Source organism: Canis lupus, chromosome 2, assembly GCF_003254725.2.
Source record: "Canis lupus dingo isolate Sandy chromosome 2, ASM325472v2, whole genome shotgun sequence".
NCBI classification, from domain to species: Eukaryota; Metazoa; Chordata; class Mammalia; order Carnivora; family Canidae; genus Canis; species Canis lupus.
In genome coordinates this window covers 42,498,365-42,520,858 of record NC_064244.1, presented here as the reverse complement: position 1 = coordinate 42,520,858, position 22,494 = coordinate 42,498,365, and the positions used below count along the sequence as shown (strand labels likewise).

Below are 22,494 nucleotides of genomic sequence, written 5' to 3'. Positions count from 1 at the left end.
CTGGTCTCCTGCACTGGCTCCTGAGGGCTTTCTTGGTTTCAACCTCCTCTCGTGCAATGGGTTTTACATCCAGGGAGCCCTCAGGATATTCCGAACGGAAAGCCTTTGAGGAAGTAGACTGCGGCCCCCAAGAAGGAAGGCGGGACGTGCCGGGCGCAGGGCGCCCACGTTGCCCTCCTGGCGCAGCCGCTGTCCCGCACGCGGCTGTCCGCGGCAGCAGGTGCGCATGCGCACGCCGCCTTCCGGGGCAGCTCGCAGTGTCGTCGCCGCGCTGCCATGTCCGACGCGGCACCACCCGAGACTGGTGTGGAGGGAGGGGCGCTGAAGATTTTGGTCAGGCGTTTTTGCGGGGTGGAGCCGTTGGATTACCCCAGCCTTCCCAGGTGAATGGGAGCTCTTCTGCCCAATGACGTGGCAGGTCATTTTCCCTCAGGTCCGCAGGTAAGTAACTGCTGCTCTGGTCCCTGTCAGGGGTCAGGAATGTTCCAGAGCTTCCCGGTAGCCTTTCGTGGACTGGTGGGGGCGGGGGGGGGGGGAGTGGGATGTAAATGACCACCTAGTCTACCGATGCTGTAAGTATGGGCTGTGGCTGCGGTGCTGCCCTCGCTCGTGTCCTGTGTTGCTTCGAGGGGCGCTCCTGCCGGCTCCTGGCTCCCCCAGGTCTGTCCTCGTCCCTTAGGTCAGACTCTTCTCCCTGATGACAAACCCGACACGTGTGTGGACCACCTGAACACATGCCTGATAGAAAAGTGTGGCTGCCTTGACATTCTCTGGAGGCTCCCTGTGGCCCCATAGCCGCTCAAGTCTCAGGACTTCAGGGAGGGACTGGAGAGTCTTCATCGTGACCAGAGCTTTTCGGAGGGAGAGTGAAATTGGGTTTCTGTTTCTCAAAAATGGGTGAATTTATGGGAGTAACGCCTCAGGGGACACTTGTGTTTGATACGGTGGAGGCCCGTCTAGTGCTGATCTCATCACCCCCCTCACTGCGGGGAGCTGGGCCTGTTCTGTCTGAGCGTCTGACCTAGTGCTCTGCCCTGGATTATGTGTTAGCCAGGCCTGGTGCCACCTTCAAGGTCACTTAGGTTGGGAAGGAGGAGCTGGAATGGGTGTGTTTGCCTTTGGGGTGAGGGTAAAACTTGTTGTCAAACAGGTCTCTGATTGGGATACAACCAGTCCCCTGTTCTTGTCCTTCTTTGTGGCATAGGCCTTGGGCTGGCCCAAAGCTGACCTGGACCTTGGGCTATTGGCTCCTCACCATCTAGCATGCCCAACCCCTTTGGAGGACTCTGTCATGGGCTAGCTTGGGTGCAGGACACTAAGGCATTAACTATTAGTGTCAGTTGAGAGCCTGGGAATCTCTGGGTTTGGAGGATGTTGCCCAACACCCATCTTTGGTTGAGGGGTGGGCCTTTGGTCTCATAGAAAGGTTAAGTTTCTCTTTGTCATTTAAGGATCTTCCTAATGACTCCTTAATTTTATTATAGTAGGTTTTTAATTATCATTAATAACCTTCTTTAACCATAGTACCAGAGTTGTGGTCTCTTAACATTGGATATGTATCTCTTAGGCTACATTAACGTAGATAATATATTATTCCACTTATATGAGGTACCTTAGAAGAGTCAAATTCATAGACATAGAAAATATAATGATGGTTGATAAGGCCTGGGAAGACCAGGGAGTAGGGAGAAATTGTTTAATTGGTACAGAGTTTCAGTTTAGGGATGATGATGAGTTCTGGAGATGGAAGCTGATAATGGTCCACAACAATGTGAACTTACTTAATGTCACAGAATTGTACACTTAAAAAATGATTAAGATGGCAAATTTTATTCTCTTTACCACAATTAAAAATATGTATCTTAAAAAAAGCAAAAATGATATTGTTAGGATAATGGATACTGTTAGCTGGCAGGTGGGGGCAGTCGTGGCCCCAGGGGAGCATGAAGGGAGCTCTCTAGGTATGGGGAATGTTCTTAATCTGGGTGGTGGTCCCATGGATATGTTCAGTTTGTGAAAATTCATTAGGCTGTAAACTGACGTGCGCTTGCGTCTGAATCTTAAAGTGCAAAGAAAAAGAAAACAGTGGCAAGTTTTAAAGAGTATAAATTTGTTCTATATTATGCTGCTGAGTGCCATGTGCAAGGCACTCTCCCACTCGCTTAGCTCTATTACAACATTCTGAGGGAAGTGCTGCTTTATGAAAGGAAATTGAGGAATGGTGATTTCCAAGGAAAGAGTAATCATTTACAAGTTTGTAGTAGGAGACACCAAATATTTCAAATCTTCGCGGTATACATCTCTACTGGTATATTCTTTTGCCTACTCAGTTTAAAGTTTTAGAATCTTTAAAATAGAACTTGTAACCCTTAAATAAGACCTGGTGTTAAATTACATGTGTCTCAACCAGAAGGAAAAATAATTATCCAGTTTAAACCAAACTTTCCCACTTATGTAAATTTGAGGGTAAGCTGCGATCATAGAATGGTGCTAGCTCTGGATAGTTCAAAAACAATTACGATAGTCTTTTTTTTTTTTTTTAATCTAAGTGGTTTTGAAACATTTATTATCCCTTTAAAATTTTTTAGAGGGTGTGGATCAAACTAGAAATTCATTTGGAAAAAATGTACATTTAAAAATGTACACATTGTACTATTTTGTGTTAAAATGTCCTTTCCTTTCTTCATCCTTACTTATTTTACAGGAGGGAGAAATATTCTGATAAGTCTTTTCCTTTTAGATTCTGCTTTCCTGTGTCTGTCTGCTGTCTCCACCCTTCTATTTCCATACTTCTCTGAGGCATGTTAGTCTTTCTTTGCTTAGTTTTACTGAGCTTTGCAACAGCCTCAGCCTCAGCCACATCCAGTTATCTCCAGCTGGCTGATCAGAACTCAGAGCAGCCGTGGGTGGGATCCTGCTGCAGTACAGAGAGACATGTGCCCTGGCTGGCTGCTCTGGGCCTTGTTCTCTGTCATAGCCCATCAGATTTTTGAGACTGTATCTTGCCCCAGGAATTGGGCCTGGTTAAAATAAACTGTTCAGAACACTCTCACAGAGTTGTTATCTGGAGAGGTTGGGAAAGAAGGCATAGAAGGACAGTCATTTGGGAAAAGATAAAAGCAGTACAGGAAATGGGGAAGAGAGGAACAGAAGTTAGTTCTTATCACAGCCAAATTGGTGCATCTTGCTATGCATCTTCTGAAATATCTCCTTTGACCGGCACTTTATAGGATGTCTGCTGGTAACTCCTACTTATTTCACAATCCTGAATTCAAGGGTGCCCATCAGAGAAGAATACAGCCTCTATTGAAAAGACTCCCACATGAAGCCCATTGTGCTATCTCCTAATTTTAGCTTGAAATCAGGCATGCTAACATATTTTAAATGAGGGATCTGTGTGCACCCTCAGTCACTGCAGACAAGCCATTCTCCTGCTATGTGGAAACCTCCCATTTCTCTTCCCTACTGTGTCTTTGGTCAACAGTTATAAACTCTTTCTCAGACAGCTGGTTATATATTAAAGTCTATTTATAACAGTCAACGGACAACTGCTTGTTTATGGGGAATCATGGCAATTTTTGCTTAGGAAGGACAATCGGGGCATTTCTTCTGTTGTGGAGCGGGTTCAGCCACTGGACTCCACAAACATTGCCTCACTTGTCTTCTTACATTCTGTGGACTGAGGTTACCCTGGGTGCTAATGATGAATTCAAACCCGGCACAGACTGCTGGTTCTTTAGTCAAGGTTCTTGGGGGCTGGACAATGGAAAACATGAAACAATTATACTTTGTGAGGAAAAGGAAGTATAAAAGTACCCATAGTTGTGAGGAACAGCATACTATACTCGAAATCTGAGTACAGTTCATGAAAATGTAGATCCCTTGCCAACCCCTACCCCACATCCCTCCCCCAACACACCCATGGCTCTACTTAAAATAAGACCATGTAATAACTTGTTAGCATTGGAAACAAAATAAAATAAAAACCGTCTATTTTGGTAGGTCTTGAGGAACTTTTTTTCAGACTTTTTTCTTTTTACTAGAATATAATATAAAACTAAAGTCCAGATATGAATGGACAGTGAAATTTGTGAACAGGAAAAAAAATCTGTTTGGATACCCAGAGGATGTCTTGAATCATGTTTTTTTTAAACCAGCTCTAACTTTAATGTGATGACCTTGCCCCCTTCCCCAGTTTTTTAAATAATAGAAGAGATAATGATATTTAATTTTAAAATAGTATGTATTCAGCTTTTAACCCAAGAAAACAGAAAAAAATTAAAATGGGCTATATCCTCACTGCCCAGGTTTTCTTTTTTATTAAAGAGAACTCTCACTAGTGTATGGTTAAAAACTCAATTGGACAGCTTTAAACTAAATGTGAGATGAAAACTAAAAGTATTCATAATTATTACCAGAAAAAGTTGTATGTATATATCTTACACACATACAGATATATTTGTATCCATGGAGAAGTTTTTTTTTTAAGATTTTATTTATTTATTAGAGAGAAAGAGTGTGCGTGTGAGAACAAGCAGGGGTGGGGGGCAGAGGCAGAGGGAGAAGCCGACTCATTGCTGAGCAGAGAGCCCTTGATTACAAGACCCTGAGATCATGACCTTAGCCAAAGGCAGATGCTTAACAGACTGAGCCACCCAGGAGCCCCTCCATGGAGAAGTTTTAAACAAATGTATTTAGATAAGAAAATAGACCTCATCCACTTACTTGTTAACTAATTCTAATTTCAGTTTATTCCACATCATCTATAAAGCTGAGTACATCTCATTCATTTTATTGTGTCTTTTCCAAAAGGTGATAATTATAACAAACATGATTTTGAGTGACTTTTTATAGTTAATAATTTATATAATTTGTAAATTAGGATTTTAGAATTCTATGTTTCAAAGCAGTAAGTTATCCCTAAGTAACTGCTTATTCCAGTTTAGCTGCATTTGTTTAATTTTGTGATTTTTTTGAGCCATAGTTTAACTTTTGTTTTTCTGTGTTGTTGTGTTGTTTTGTTTTTAAGATCAATTTGGACAAGAAGCAGCCTTGTGTTGCTGAAACAATTTATTCTTAATTCTGTGCTCTTTGGAACACCTTTCCAGAAACAGGGTAAACCTTGTCCTTTTCTTTCAGTATGGCCTCTTTGAGATTTGGTGCTTGTGCATTTTTCTTTCCGTCTCTCCATCAAAAGCTAAATTAATAATGAGATGCACATAAATCAAGCCAAAGTCCTTTCAAGAGGAGACTACAGAAATATCATGGTTTCATTTCTTACATTCTACTTAAAACCTCAGATGCAAAACTGCAAAAGCCTTATTTAGAGGTTAAAATCTGTTTCAGGTTGTTCAGACAAAGTCATTCTCATTCCTGATTCTCACTAGAAGCAGAGGTGAAGGTTGAGCTACTTAAGGCTTTTTCTTTTGGCAACAATAGATGTTAAACTGTCAAAGATGGAGGGGGGAGAGAATGGTCACTTCATCTCAGAAGTCTTTTTTTATGGATTTGTCAATGAAAAGAAGTGAAAGTTTTACATTGACTAATGCCTCTGTGAGCGATTTGAGGTGGAGTTAAATAAAATGGGAAGATAAAGATTTAGATAGGTTAAAAGGAGTGTTTTCAGAATTGTGTTCCATACATGCATATACAAAAAGATTAAATAGTCAGTAGTAATGAGTGGTATATCATTTTAAGCAAAAAACTAGTTATGTCCGTTTTGGGCCATATGTTATTATGTTTTTACTGTTAAACAAATCAGTGTGGTTTTTCTTTTAGCAGCTAGAAGGTCTGAAATTTTCAAGAACTGAACACTCTTTGAGCAGTAAGAACCATATGATAAATGTCTTCCACAGACTATATAATGTAACTTTTAGAAAAAAGAAGCTATCTCTCAGGGTCACTCGGTCCCCAAGATACTGAAAGATCCTGTATTCAGAAAAACACATAAGAAACCAACAAAATTCCTATCAGGCAATTTTGGAGCAGAAGAGATCGACAAGTTTTCCTTTCTTTATTCTTAAAAATCACTTACAGGATAGGTTCCCAGGAACAAGGAATGATGATTTTGAGCATCCTTCTTCCTTTCCTTTCGTTTCCTTTCCTTTCGTTTCCTTTCCTTTCGTTTCCTTTCCTTTCCTTTCTTTTCCTTTCCTTCCTTTCCTTTCCTTTCCCTCTTTTCTTTTTTCTTTTCTTTTCTTTTCTTTTTTTTTTTTTTTTAATTTTTTTTTTTTAATTTTTATTTATGATAGGCACACAGTGAGAGAGAGAGGCAGAGACACAGGCAGAGGGAGAAGCAGGCTCCATGCACCGGGAGCCCGACGTGGGATTCGATCCCGGATCTCCAGGACCGCGCCCTGGGCCAAAGGCAGGCGCCAAACTGCTGCGCCACCCAGGGATCCCTTTTCTTTTCTTTTCTTTTCTTTTCTTTTCTTTTCTTTTCTTTTCTTTTCTTTTCTTTCTTTCTTTTCTTTTCTTTTCTTTCTTTCTTTCTTTCTTTCTTTCTTTCTTTCTTTCTTTCTTTCTTTCTTCTTTTTTTCAGTTTATTTTCTTTTATCCCCCCTTTTTTTGTTGTTGTTGTTGTTGAAACCACAGAAAGAGTCGTTTCCCAGACTCACTGGAACAAAGGAATAGAACATACTTTCACCAAAGCTTTCTAGGAAACTTTGGAAGGGTGAGGAGGGAAGTAGATCATCCAGGGAAGTGATTTAAGGTCATTGGTGACAGAGTAGAGAATGAAGGGGAGAGAAAGAGAGAGAGAGAGAGAGAGAGAGAAGAGCAAACCTAGGACAAGAGCTGTAAGTGCTGCTGGATGCAGTTGGAATCCTGGGGAGCTGAGGCGATGGGGAAACCACTTGAGAATCCATTCTGAAGCCGTGGGTGCTTCTGGCACCATTTAGTGCAGTGCTTCTCTCTGCTGGCTCAGTTGGGCTAAGTTGAGTTTGGGGCCAACAGACACAGTTATATTAGAATCTCTGTAGGGAGATTCGCTGTGTTTAAAATCCTGTCCAGGGGCACCTGCATAGTTCAGTTGGTTAAGTGTCTGACTCTTGATTTCAGGATCTTGAAATCAAGCTCCCTGTTGGGCTTTGGGCTAAGTGTGGAGCCTGCTTGGGATTTTCTCTCTCTCCTTTTCCCTAAGCCCCTTCTCCCTGCTGTTTCTCAAAAAACAAAAAACACAACAACAACAAAAAAATAAAAAACAAAATCCTGTCCAGGTGATTTTGTCCATGCAGCTGTGGAATCAGCTTCTGATCAGGGAACTAGCAGGTAGGTTTTCAGAGAGTGACTATTCCAGGAAAGATCTTGTAAATTCCAGCGTGGAAAGACTGTTAGGTGTTAACCTTGAGTAACGCTCCAGCTCATGCCTGCTTGGTGGAATTGTTGGGAAGATTATCCTTGTGGTTGAGCTCAGAGGTTTGGAATTAAATAACACTGAGTTCAAATCCATTTACCAGGTGTGTATTCTCAGGCAAGTTAATTTCCTTAAGCCTCAATTTTCCCATTTTGTAAAATGGGGGCAAAAATACTTGTAAGGAGCATTTGGTATTTTAACTACCCTCAGTATGCTACCTGACATGGAAAGCTTGCAAAAATTATAGCTGGTCTCTTCCTCCTCTCTTACTCTTGTTATTATTATATCTAATGCCTAACAAAATGTATAAAAACCTATATGTTACCCTTTCTTTCCATTTCTTTTTTAAAAAATATCTCATTTATTTACTTATTTTAGAGAGTATATACTTGAGTGAGAAGAGGGGCAGAGAGAGCAGAAGAGAAAGAATCTGAAGCAGACTCCACCCTGAGCCTAGAGGCCAGTATGAGGCTTGGTCTCATGACCTTGAGGTCAGGACTTGAGCCAAAATTGAGTCAGAGGCTTAGCCGACTGAGCCACCCAGGCACCCCTGTGGAACATTATTAGATATATATTATATAATGTGTAATGTTTTCTGCCCATTGGTTTTTTTTTTCTTAATGTTGGTGGATTAGTCAAAGGACTAAATCCTGTTTGTCTCAGTGGGGTTTAAGCCAGATCAGGCTGGCTGGGCATAGCTCTGCCTATAACCTCTTTGCTAAACAGGCTTCAGTTGCTGTGGGTCATTGTCAGGTTCAAGATCCTCCAAAGCAACTTTAAGGAAAAAGGAGCAGCAAGAAGCCTTTTTCTCCAAGTTGCTAAATATCAGTTTTCACATATATAAATTACTGCTTAATGGCAAACTTTTTACACTGCTATTTTAGATGTGGTATGTTATCATTGCCTATTTTAAAATGTGCATTTACGCATGGAAATGTATAGAAGAAAGTAAATCCTAAATGTTAATGCCAGAATATTGACAGTGGTTATTTTCTATAAGGTGGGCTTTGGTTAATTATCAGTTTATTTTTATGACCTTTTGTATTTGAAAATTTTTTTCCTTAAAATAGGCATGTATTACTTTTATGATAAGAAAAATAAAATACATGTCCACTGTAGAAAATTTGGAAAATCCAGAAAAGTATAAAGAAGAAAATAATAGTCATTCTATATCTACCACTTAGTTAAAAATGCTAACATTTTGGCCGATTTACTTTCTCTCATCTCTCTATATATGTCTGTGATCATAGAGTATGTACAATTTGGGGAACTCAGTTTCTTGTCCTTCTTTCCTTTTTTTGATACATATGTTTTAAGCATTTTATTATATTAAGAACTCTTCTTAGGCTACATAATAAATTATAAATACAGTTTACTTGACTATTATACTACATTTTTCTACTTTTTTATAGCAAGCATCAATGATATATTAAACATCTTTGTTAATGAATCTTGGTCCATATTTCAGAATTTTTTTCTAGATTGCCAGAATTACTGGATTAAAATGAATGATCATAATTTAGTTATCTGTTGCTATGGAACAGATTGATCCAAAAACCAAGAGACTTAAAAAAATTTATTGTCATTCATGATTCTGTGGGTTGAATGAGCTGAACTTGACGGTTCTAGTTTCTGATCGCATGCAGTCAGGTGGAGGCAGGGTCTGGAGTCATCTGAAGGCTTCAGTGGGCTGGACATTTAACAGAGCTTCTTTACATATGTCTAGTGTCTCTGTGCTCTTCCCCATGGCCTCTCCCCAGTGAAGTGGCCGAGATTTCTTCCATGGCACTCAGGGCTCCGAGAGTAGGAAGGAAAGCTATCAGTCCCTTCAAGGCCAGGGCCAGAGCTGGCACAATGTCACTTCTAGCATATTCTGTTATTGAAAGCAGTAACAACCAGCCTAGATTACAGTTTTGTTTTGTTTTCTTAAGATTACAGTTTGTGATGGAAGAAAGGTGGTGTGTACCTGCTGGGAGGGTAGGAATTAATGGCAGTAACTTTGGACTCAAGTTACCAGATGACATTTGAAAATGTATTCAAATATAGTTTGGTATAGTTTTAAGCAAACTTGTGAAGTGGTTGAAATATCATAAAATCAGAAAGAAATTTTTGTCAGAAAGAAATCTTAGTAATGCCCCTTAAAGAAGAATGAAGTAAAGAAGCAGGCCTGTCAAGATTGGCTGCGCTCAGCAGCCCTAAAGATACAGTGAGGGCACAGCTGGAGTGGAGTACTAACTACTAGGAAATTCTGTTGAATGACTTGTCATGCCTCGAGCAAACACAGAACTTTCTCATTATCTGAAGTTCAGATCAGGCTGTCCCTGTCCAGTGTAGACCTCCAGGTCCAAACCTCAACCTGAGCAGCAGTGCCCGAAGAAAAGGTGGGGAATGCTGGCAGAACATTGTTCTGGGGCAGGCCTGGAGGGCAAGCTGGCACTGGAAAGAGACTTGAGATAGGGCTATGAGGGGAGGGAAGGGGCAGGCACAGGACCACGTGACTGAGGCAGAGATATTCAACTCTGGCTTAAAGATACAGTACTTCCATAGTGCTTATCTAACAGTGAGCATAAGTCCACTGTGACTGTCTTTCTGGAAATGGTTGTCATTTTGCTTGGTGTGACCTTCCACCCAGTGATCAGAAATCTAGCATTGTGCCCTGGTGGAAGTGAACCCACAAGGTATTGGGAGGCTCTGAAATACTCCAGAAACAAGAAAATGAGGATTCCTCCTTCATCTGCCTCAAATCCTCCTCCACCCTGCTCCTACCACTCTAGAGCTCCCCCCTTCTTTTCACCCATGTCCTTCAACGAAGCAATCCCACCATCCTTTGCTGTCCCAAGTCATCATGAAATCAGGGGTGGAGCTTCTGGAGCTCCCTGCTCAGATTCAAAGTCAGCCTCTACCACTTAATACCTGTGAGTTTTGTCAACTTACATAGTTTCTCTGCACCTTGGCTCTCTCATCTATAAAAAGAGGATTTAAAGGATAGTCTCATCTTTTTGGTTGTAGTGAGGTTTGAATGAGTTAATTCATGTAGCTTTTTAGAACTATGTGTGGCGCACAATAAACACAATGCATTAGTTATTTTAACTTTGTATCAATTTTTCAAACTTAAAATTTTTTTTGAATTTTAAAGAGATTTTATTGTCTTAGAGCACTTTAGGTTTCCAACAAAATTGAGCAGAAGGTACAGAGATATCCACATTATCCTCTGCTCCCCAAATATGTATGGCTTCCTCACTATCAGTATCCCTCACCAGACTGGCACAGTTGTTACAATTGATAAATCTATAATTGACACATCCTTATCACCCAGAGTTCATAATTTACATTAGGATTAATGCCTAGTAGTGTACATTCTGGGTTTTGACAAATGTCTGTTATAGTATCATGCAGCCTAGTTTTGCTGCCTTAAACCCTTTGTGTTCCATTTGTATCACTTTTAATAACAACCTTCCTAAAATTGTAGGTAATAGACATTTCATAAGTGAATTTTATTTCTTGTTCTAAACCAAGCTGAGTTTGTTTTTATGACTTACAGTTGCTCCACAGAGCCAGGCACACACCACAATGCAAAAGTATACTGAATAATTGATAGGCCACATGGTAAGATGGATGAACAAGATCGGTGGATGAATATAAAAGACTCAAACGGAGATGAGACTTTAATTTTTTTATACTTAATATTTTCCAAATTTTTCTCCTGTAAGTATATTATTTTATAATCAGTAAATAAACTGAAGGTGACTTTGGTCTGTGTGTGTGTGTGTGTGTTTGTGTGTGTGTTTAACGGCCTTAAACTTCTTCTTTGTTCCTCAGCCCCTTCCTCACTCACTAATTCTTAGCCCTGGCTCATCTTTTGGCAGTGAGCGCCATGTTATCTATGGCAGGAAGTACTGGGTTTTTCAGTTAGTGTTCACTTGTATAGTAGTTAAGGGCGTAGACCAGAGCCAAATGCTTGGGTCTGAATCTCAGTTCTTCCCAACCTAGCTGTGTGAACTTGTGTAAATTACTCACTTCTCTGTGTTTGCTTTGCCTCCTCTGTAAAATGATAAAATGATGGTAACATAGTCACTGGGATTTGTGAGGATTATTTGAGTTAGTACATGTAAAGTTAGATAGTGACCCACATACAATATCTGCTTGTAAGTTGTACCTCTGCAGCTTGTTAGGATGCCTGGCATCAGCCGGGAGAAATTTCTGTTCCAATTAAGCGCTGTCGAGTATCTGTTTGTGCCCTTCCAGTGTGCTGCCACCTCCATACAGTGGCCTGAAGTATAGTTCTGACAAAAGAAGCTACATTTTCCATTTTTATACATATTTTACTGTAGGCTTCTGTTATCTTTTGAACTAAAGCTGTTTTGTAATATAATAAACACATCAAGGGCATTATTAGATTTAGAGATTAGATTACAAGGCAGATTATAAAGGGGGAATCTACTTGCTCCTTTGATCCTCCTTTTGCCCTTTGATAGCAACATCAAGATACAAGACTAGAAGGTGAGCTGAGCCCCTGGTGCAATTGTCTAGTCAAAAAGTGGTCCAGGCAGGTCTTATCACCCTGTATCCCAGCTCATCTTGGCATGGGCTACGAGAATTTGTATAGCTGGAGGTTATGGCCTCCCAGCCAAAGTGCCAGTCACTAGATCCTTCATAGTTTGAGAAATGTTTAGTGTTGTGAATTCTGCCCACCACAGTCAAATCTGGTTAAGTCCAAATTCAAACCTTTTTGGTTATTATTGTGCTTCTTTTAGCTGGGGTTTCCCCAAAGTTCCTACACTGGACAATATTTGATTTTGGTCAGTATTAAAAAAATCTTAAAGCAAAATGATTCTATTTGCAAATCAAATGTGTTCCTTTACGAAAATGACTTCATTCAACAAATAGTTTTGAGTAGCTACTAGCTCCAAGGCCTGAGGTGGGTGCAAGAGTACAGTGATGAATAGGCCAGTGAAGATTTCTTTCTTCATGGAGCTTGCAGTCTGGCCAAGAGTTAAAGGCTGACTTGTGAATCAGTGATGTTCACTGCCTCAACACCGAGAAATAAAAGCCCCACACCCTACATGTTTCTTGTAAAGTCTGAGGATTGTTTCCTGTGATTCCAGGTCAAATCTCAACTAAGAGGATCTAATCAATTGTCTGTTTTCCCTCCCCTTCTCTTCACCAACCCCTCTTTCTGGATCCTTCTTTGCCTCACTGACTTCTTGTTGAAAAACTGTGGTTGGTGCTTTTGATTGGTGGATGTATTAGTCTGGATTTTCCAGAGAAACAGGACCAGTAGGATATATATGATATATTGTAAGGAATTAGGTAATAAGGAATGAGATTTATTATGAGGAATGTGTCATATAGTTATAGAGGCTGAGAAGTCTCAAGTTCTGTAGTTGGCAAGCTTGGAGACTCAAGAATGCTAATGGTATAGGTTCATTCCAACGCAAAGTCCTAAGAATCAGGAAAGCCAATGGTTTAAGTTCCAGTCTGAGCCTAGGATGTGAGAAGATAGATGTCTCAGCTTGAGGAAGGATAGGAAGAAAACACAAATTTTTTCTGTTCTTCCTTTTTATTTTATTCAGGCCTCCCATGAATTGGACAAGACCCACTTACACTGGAGAGCAATCTGCTTTATTTCTTTCGTGGATTGGAATATTAATCTCATACAGAAACACCCTCATAGGCATATTATTACAAACATACCCAGAATGTTGTTTAACCAAATATCTGGCAGCCTGTGGCCCAGTAAGTTGACACATCAAGTAAGTTATCACAGTGGAGCCATCATGTGCCCAAATTCTAGCTGCAAGGGAGGCTGGGATAATAAATATCTCTGGCCTTTGAAACTTATATAAGAGATAGGTTCCATATCGTAAGGTGAGAGATTCCTTAAGCCTGTAAAGGAAAGACTAGCTCCTGGCTCACTAAAAAGAATGGCAAATGTTTCCTAGAGTCTTGAACCCAGTTTTCTTGATTCCAAGTCTGGTGCTTTTTTCACTACATCTTGGTTGCCACTTTTCCCCCTTTGTTTTCAGAAAACAGGCTAGTAGGGTAAGAGAGCATGGAGAATTCCATTCTTGAGTGTGTATTTAATTATTTCTACACTGGAGCAAATGCCATGGGCTGATTTTTTTTTTTTCATGGGAATTCAAGCCCCACTGTCTTTGGCAGAAAGTCCTAACTATTTTTGGAAGTTGGAAAAAAATTCAGAGAATCTGGTTCACTTTTGGTCATGTACAGTAATGTTATTTTTATGTATCTAGGACAGTGACATGGTCAGTGCTTATTTTTAATTGGCTTTTGGGGATACAAGGGTGGGCTCTGAGGTCAGAAACAAGACAAGGAAGTCACTCATAATTGGCTGGAATCCTGTCCCTTTAGTCTGTACTTTCTATCACAAATCTTGAGTGCCTTTACTTCCTTTCAGAGCCTACCAGGCCGCTTTCTTTGGTCTTCCTATTTCCTTTTGATTCCAACTAGAATGTTCTCCAAGGTTTGGTAGAAAGTGCCCTGGTCCAAGAATCAGGGCACCAGCATTTGAGCTGTAGCTTTTTCACTTAATCACTGTAAGTGTTGAGCAAGTTGCTTACTTACTTGGAATTTCAGTTTCATTATCCGTGAAACAAAGTTATTGGATTAGATAATGCCAAAACAGAGGACTTTTGCCTGAAAATCATAATATCCAAGTAAAAATGGCTTTAAAAATAAGGGATATATAATGTCAAAATAAAAACTCTGGACTTAAGATTACTTCGTGGATTGGTTCAACAGCTCAGTGTTATAATCAAGGACACAGACTTTTGTCTTATCGTACTATCTTCTTTAGTTTGATGTCTCTCTTGATGGTTACAGATGGCTGCTGTGGTTTCAGGCGTCAAGAGTATACTTCCTTGTGAGGTTTGTTTTTTTAATCAGGGAGGAAACCTTTCATAGAAGATCTCGGCAAACTTTCCATAGGTTCCATGCCATAGTTGCAAAGGAAGGTGGGAAAGTGACTTATTAGACACTTCCCTAGTATGATGTCTACCAGTGAGAATAAAGACCAACAAAATCCTTTTAATTTTCAAGATATTTTTGGTGTTCTTCTTCAGTGAATACAAGGATCAGGCTTTGGCACTGCTACTTGAGTGTTGGGTCTTGTGTGCCTTTGGGAGAATAGTGGCCTCCTCCTATGAAAGGTGCGTGGAGTGGATCTTGGCAATACACTTCAGAAAGTTTTTCATGGATAAAGTAATGAATTGCCTGTTTTGGGGTGCTATTTTTAAAATGCAGAAACATAGAGATATACCAATATATGCTTCTCATGAACTTTATATTTTTTCGTGTTTCTTTCTGTAGTACATCCTCATCACATGGCAAGGTTCCAAGTATCCCATTTACCCTGATCATGGGTTGGGTTCGCTGGAAATAGACAACGAGACAGGAATTAAAACCTGTAGTTCTCTGTAGTATAATTCTTCCACTGAGACTTTACATCAGTTCCACATGGTATCTTTTCCTATTTCTGATAGTTCCAGCACCATAGTGTTTATAGACCATATGGCCTTAGTGGCAGGACTACTTTTACCATAGCCTGGACCTGCCATAGAGCCTTTTCTGTCTAGGCCACCCAGAAATCTGACAGCCTTTTGTATCACCCATGTAGGTTGACAAAGTATTCTTGCATGTGGGCCCTTGTCTCCAGAACCTCAAGAGGTTCACCAGGTTTGTGCTTCCTTATTAATGGTGTAGCATGGTGGTCCTTTCTCCTGTGGATTTGTTCACATCTTCAGTCATGGGTTTAGATCTGAAAAATACCTCAGGTCAAGAAACTGGGCAAGGACTGTGACATTTTATTAAGATGTATGCCTTCTCTTGCCAGTTATCTGTCCTTAATTTTTTGCTGGTACAAGTTGAGTAGTATTTTTTTAAGATTTTATTTATTTATTCATGACAGAGAGAGAGAGAGAGAGAAGGAGAGAGAGTGAGAGAGAGAGAGGCAGAGACACAGGCAGAGGGAGAAGCAGGCTCCATGCTGGGAGCCTGATGTGGGACTCGATCCTGGGACTCCAGGATCACACCCCAGGCTGAAGGCGGCACTAAACCGCTGGGCCACCGGGGCTGCCCGTTGAATAGTATTTTTGTCTGTCATTTATTATTTTGCTCCTCTGGATGCTGTGCTCCGAGTTAGGCACCCTTGACTGCCACCTCAGTTTTACTGATTCCTGCAATGACTGTAAAGTGCTGGGTTCTGGCAGTTCAGGACTGTATGCTCTTGGAGCCCTATTATCTCCTTGGCTGTCAGTCAGGCTAGTTCTATAATGGTATCTTTTACCCTAGTCAGCCCTGGCCTACAAAGAGGAGCCAATACTGTTTTTTTTTTTTTTTTTTTTTCCCCTTCTCACTGGTGTATGCTTTATGGCTTTACAAATTGTGTGTCCTGAAAAAAAATTGTGTGTCCTTTGGGCTTTCCTGTGTAACATAATATTCTGATGAGTCTTCTGACCATAAACAATATATCCGTTCCAGTATGGCCATTTCCCTGCGCCTCTTAATCCCTTTGTTCACCATCCACTGTGGTAACTCTAGCATTTCAACTTCATTCAGCATGTCCATACCTTTTTCCAAACTTCTGGGAGCTATCATTGTAGTGGGTTTACCATTTCCTAGGGTCTTCCCCAAAGTGTTAAATCCTACATCTCAGAAAAACAATCCCTAGTCCGTTTACTATCCACTACCCAATTTTATGTTCCAGCCCCCTTGATGAAGTACCTCATAATCCAATCCCTACCCCATAATCCATGTCCTTCCCTGGACCTACCAGTACATATAGTAGTTCTTGGCAGTCCTTTATGGTATAGTCCCTATAGTCCCTTTCCTCCCTTTTCAGTTTGTCACCATGGGGTTTTTGGGTGGCACAACTCTGTCTTCCATAGTTCCTAACCCATTGTTTGTTATCCTAAATCTCAAACACAGTGATATCATTGGGAAAAAAATTGTTGATATATTTTATATTAAGAGTCATGGAGCTTTCACTAAGGGGCAATCATCAGTCAGGATAGATTAAGCAATGTTTTAGTAACATAACCCACCAAATCTCACTGGTTTAGTGGAACACAGATTTATTTCTGTCTCACATAAGAGTCTAACTCAGATCAGGTAGTGTTTCTTAGCAGCTTGCCTTGGGGCTATAACTCAAGGATGCAGTAGGACTTTCCTCATTTGACCATGTTATCTAGACACACGGTTTCCCAGATCACCACAAAGTGAAAAAAGAATGCTAGCCTATTGAGGGAGATGTTTTTGATGACCAGTGTAACAAGTGGCTTCAGTACTTTCTTTTGAATCCTGCCAGTTCCCAAACTATCTGCAGAGAAATCTAGGCAATACATTCTGTGTACTCACAAAAAAATAGTATAGGGAACATATAGTATTGTCTATGTAACAGAAATCAAACCCCTAATTCCCTATTAAAAAAAAAAAAGCAACTTCTCAGTTACACATTTGCATATGCTTGTTTTCGATTCAAGCTGCAGACATAACCCTTTGAATGCCCTTAGTAATGACTGAGAGATTTAAGGGACCAGGTTCAATCTGAGTGTGTATGTGAGTGACCATCTCTGAGGGAATCCCAAAAGTAAATATATATTAGTGGGATTATTTGTGTGTTCTTTAAACATCATTGTGATAGCCAGTTTCTATTTCCTCCATTCTAGGGTAAGATTCTGCCTCTAAAAAGTCCAATACAAACTCTTCATGTTACATAATGCCTCAGTTAGGTGCCTCCTGAGGACTGTAACTGGAAGAGTGGTTTGTGAGCACATATGAAAATGCATCTCCTTTGTGGTTTTTGCAGGTGAAGCAAAAAACAGGATTTGTACAGTATTGATGTTTCTGTGACTTTTTTTTTTTTCATCAATGGACTGGCAAAGTGTAGGAATGTGAACTATATTAAGTAGGTTTTTTTGTGTGCTTTGTTTTACCATTTTGAGTCTTTATACTTTGTAGCATTGTAGTTAATTGTTAAGATTTTGGAATCAAAGAGGCATGAGTTGAATTATAGCTCAAGCATTTAATATCTGTGGTAAATCACTTACTCTTCCTGAGCCTCAGTTTCTTTGTTAGTAATATAAGGATAATAATACCTACCTAAATGATTGGGGAGAAAATAAGGTAATGTACATACAGTGCTTAGGACATTATCTTCAACATACAGTTTAATAATGACATACATATTATAATTATCTTCCCACCTCTCTTTTGGGCTAGGGACCAGGCCTTATCCATTTTTTTTTTATCACTTACCATGGCTAGCATGTTATGAACATTATAGACACTGAGTGTTTGTTAAGGTAATTTAAAGTAACTTCAGTAGTATTTTAGTTTCCATTAGTTGAAATGCCTTGTACAACTTTAAGACATAATAAGAATTACACAGTAATTTTAGGTAGTGCTTTTGATTCCTTATCATAGATTAAGCATTTTGAAAGTTATTTGACAGCAGTTGTTAGTTTTTTATTGAGTCAACTCTTGATTGCTTGCTAAGTTCCGTTTGTGAACTTGGTGGAAAGCATAATGCAAGATAGTGAGCTGAAGTTGGGGCAAATGGAGTGAAACCAATCATAGCCACAGACACACAGCTGCAATTTGGCCTCATTAGCACAGTGCCCTAATTAAGTGCCAAGTAGTTATTATCAATAATTCAAGTATCCATAATGAGCTGATGGAGGGTCCAGTGGAAAGGTAGAAATAAGCAATAGTAGAAACTGCCACTGTTCTAATAATATAGTTTGCCCAATATGAATGTTCTCTGCACTACAGGAAGCTTCTTAATTTCATTCCTACCTATAATTGAATGAAGCCTTAATAACATTGGGGCTTGGGTTATGCTTCTGTCAGAATATATTTAGTTCTATAAATTAGGACCCAACAGAAGCTCTTATAGAACAAAGACAGGGAAAACAAGGCAACTGGGGTCACAGATCAATTCAAGGCAGCACATTTAAAAAAATAAGTATTAAATTATAGAGCACTTTCTATAATACAAATATAGACCTAACAGTCAAATTGAAAGAAGTTAAGAGTTCTGCTTCCAGTCATTAATTATAGATATCAGTATACTGGTGGGTGAGATGAAATGGGCAAGTGAATCTATATTCAAAATGTATTTTTAAAAAACAAGCTCATGTTTAGAACATATTTTTATAACTAAAAGCCAGCATGGAAAAGTTTTTCTAGTAAATTTTTGCTTATTTTCTTTCTTTCTTGTTACTGATACTTATTCAGTATTCGCTGTCATTATCACTTTTCTCTAACTACCCAGATATTAACAACAAATGGTTAAAAAATGGCGTGGATTTTTTTTGGTGGGGTTATAGTGTAAGATTGGTGGTGGATAGAGAGGTGGGACATGAGCCTGGATGCTGAAATCCCCCAGACCCACTGGCCTAGGAGAAAATACATCAGGTTGAGAGTATCCAAATCTTAAATGTGTCCGCTGATTTAACTGAGTTAGCTAAACCTTGGGTTCCTCATTTTCTCCACCTATAAAGTGAAATTACAGATATTACTAATACCACAGGAATTGCTGATAGATAAATCATGTAGGATATGTGGGGAAACTTAGTTACAGTGCCTCTTTAGTATTTTCTGTACACAACACGAAAGACCTTGTATACCCCTGTCTGACCCCAGGAGTTCTTTCTTGTTACCCAAACAGCACCAACAAAAATCTCATCAGAATCAATAGAACAAGAGATGCCACTTCTGAGTAATAAGAATGAGGATTTAAAAAATATAGCATAACAAAAGATTCACATAAAAAGTGAAAAGTACAAAGTTATACTATAAACATGAATTCTTGGAGTGATACAATAAGATGTTTATTCAAGATCTGGGATGTAGGAAAGTAAGGAGCCACTTAACTCCCCTTTTGAAACTTTGTTGTAAATATGGGACTAGAGCGTGGATGTAGGTGCTGAAAGAGATCTAAAAAGATGTTAAAGAAGTCTTGCCAGCTAAGCCAGAGGGACAAGGAGAGGAACCCCAGTGGTATTTGTCATAACGGTGTCTTCATTGGAAATACATAACTCACAGATGCTAGCAATATCTGCCCAACTTCCTTTTTTGGCTGCATCTATCTGGAATGCCAAATACCAGGCCTCTCTTCCCTTCCTGGGGCTCCTGGCATTTCCACTGCCTACCAGATGTGGTCATTGGGTGATTGGGTGATTGGGCATTGGCTCCAACAGGTCTGTCATTGAGATTCCTGGGTTGTTCCAGTCTCATCTTCCTCACCATCTTCTGCAACTATCCCTCTCTACAGTCATGGTTATTATCATCTACTATATGATGACATTCAAAGAGAGTAACACAATTTTTGAAACGAAAATGACACTTTGACGTATAATATTTGATTCTCAGTCAAGAGTTCATTCTGGGAGGCCTTCTGTTCAGAAACTACACTCCAGAATTGCACAGTTACTGTTTCCTAAAGTACACAGTTTATACATGATGAGTTTTTATGTGAGCTGTAGTCTCCTCCAGTGCTTCTCAGAGTGTTACCCACAGGCCAATAGGGTCTCTGAGACTTCTTCAGGGAGCCAGCAAGGTCAATACTTTATTGTTTTTAAAGTAAGAGCTTACTTTGTATTTGTGTTGACATTTGCAAAGATGGCACAAAAGTAGTAGTTGGTAAAACTGCTAGTGTCTCAACAGAAATAAAGGCACCAAATTGGACTATTTGTAGTTGTATTTATTATTCATCACACACTGTTGACACAATTTTTAATATCCATTGTGATCAAATGGAAATCTCCTTTATAAAGTACATCATCTTGAAAAAAGGAAGTTATACAATTTTTTGAATTTGGAACACCATCTTTACTGAAGGAATGGCAAACCATGGATATTTGAATTTGGGTAAATTTCTGCTACTTTCAGAAAAACAACTGACAGTATTTTTGCCAGTGCTAAAAACCTGAGGTTTCAAACCAACAAAAATTCTAAAAAGCCTGTTTGTCACTGTGAGCTTGATAGCTTCCCAATGTTTAAAAAAATTTTTTTATGAGATCGGTGTTACATTAATGAATATTATATGCTAGCATGATTATAATCAACAAATGTTAACTTTTGTTATTGCATAAAGAAATATGTCAACATTTGGAAGATTTTAGTAACTCTAGTGAACTAACACTTTCCAAATGATAGTATATAGTTTTACATTATAACCTGGGTAAAAGACCCATTAAAATGCATAAGGCCAATGGATTTTAGTGTAACAGTATGACATTTTTTTAAAGATTTATTTATTAATTTATTAGAAAAAGAGAGAGAGAGTGGGTGCACGCTTCTTGGGGGAGAGGGATAGGGGACAGGGAGAAAGAGTCCTAAGCAGACCGTGGTGAGCTCAGCCCAAATGTAGGGCTCAGTCTCATGACCTGGAGATCATAACTGGAGACGAAACCAAGAGTTAGATGCTTAATAGACTGCATCACCGACGTGCCCCAACAGTATGAAAAATTTGTTGATAGGGTTTTTAGATTCCACATTGCAACTAATTTTTAAAAAACTATTTATTGTGTTTCAGTATAGTATCAAAAAGAATATTCACGATTATCTGCAGAGGTTATTAAAATGCTCCTCTCTTTTCCACCTGTGTAAGTGTCTGAGAGTGTATCTTTTTCATATACTTTAACCAAAACATATCAGAACAGATTGAATATAAAAGGAGGACTCGGTTGTCTATGAAGTCAGACATCAAAAAGATTGACAAGCATTTAAACAGTGCCACTCTTCACACTAATTTTTGTTTTGGAAAAATATAGTTACTGTTTTTTAATGTTTTTTTTAATGAATAAGTATTTTAAAATTTTCTCATTTTTTAAGTTTCCAATATAGTAAATCTTGATAGATATAACATAGAAACAATTTATTTGAGGTCTGCATTAGTCTTTAACAGTGTGAAAAACTCCCAAGATTAAAATATTTTACAAGCACTAGTCTGTTAGAATAATTGGTTGAATTCTGTAGGGCAATCCTTAAGTTTGGAAATATGGCAAGTACACATAATAGATAATTTTTATATTATGAGATATGATGAGTTCTTTGTATTGTTTCTCTTCAGCAATACATAGTCCAGTGCTCTGTGCGAAACCACAATGAACCTGTGCATTAATCAGATATTTACATAAATCTCTGCACAGGCATCTCAGATGAGTGGTCTCAAATGATTTGTGACTCTGCTTTTTTACTAAGTAAACCCATGCTTTTAGTATAACCAAAAAGAAATAATCAAAAATGGTTTAATCTGTTAAAAAAAAGTTGTTTCATACTTATTGGTCATCCTGTATTTCTGACCCCACTCATGATGCAACCTTTAGCTTTGCTATTTTCTCCCTATGTTTGTGAGGTGGAAGAAGATAAATAAGACAAATGTACTTTAGGTCCCTTTATAATTAATCACTGTGATTAATGACATAATTGCTTTTCTTTGATTCTTTGCTAGTGTTTGATTTGCAATTGCTAATTTTAAAAGAACCATCACTCATTCTTCTGTATCTTTAGGAAGTGTTGTGGTCTCTTGGTTTCCTCTCTCAAGTTAAATATATCTTTATTGCCTTCAGGTCCTTAGGAAAATGCATTATGCCAGTCTGGTAGAATAAGCTAGCCATTTGGCCCCTGGCAAGCAAATTGCCCTTGAATTACATTTTATTGAGAAATGTCTTTTTGAAATAGTGACTTTGTCAGTAAAAGTTGTGATTTAAGACTGCAAATGGGATTGAAATAGATTGGGCTTTCTGATTTCTGACTTGATAGTGTCAATATCCCTTGGCCCTTTCTTCCTCTGACTCACCCAGTGTGAGCTTTTTGACACTGGCACAGTAAATAGATGATTCTTGAATCCATGTGACCTCCTTTGGGGCTGTTAATATTTTTATGTATATAGAACTACTCTCAACTCACTGAAGTATATCAAGCCCAGAAAGTTAAGAGCCTAGTATTGTGGAGGGAAATAAGTCATTTGCGAGGGAATTCAAATTGCCTTAGAAATGAAAATGTGCTGATATTTTCCCAAACCCAGCTTTTTATTTTCAGGCTTCCATTAGAACTAGCAGTTCTTCAAAAAGAAACCTCAACACACCCCTAAGTTTTAGCTCTGCTGCTCGCTG

General features: G+C 39.1%; 1 protein-coding gene across 1 annotated transcript in view; it reads left to right on the top strand.

The window, feature by feature from the left end:
- The first annotated feature begins 241 nt into the window (after window positions 1-241).
- Window positions 242-22,494, top strand: part of ANKRD55 (ankyrin repeat domain 55) — a 568,067-nt gene continuing 545,814 nt past the window's right edge. The window contains exon 1 of the mRNA XM_049102766.1: window positions 242-441. The gene's annotated coding sequence lies outside the window, so the exon portion shown is untranslated. The remainder of the gene's footprint in view (window positions 442-22,494) is intronic.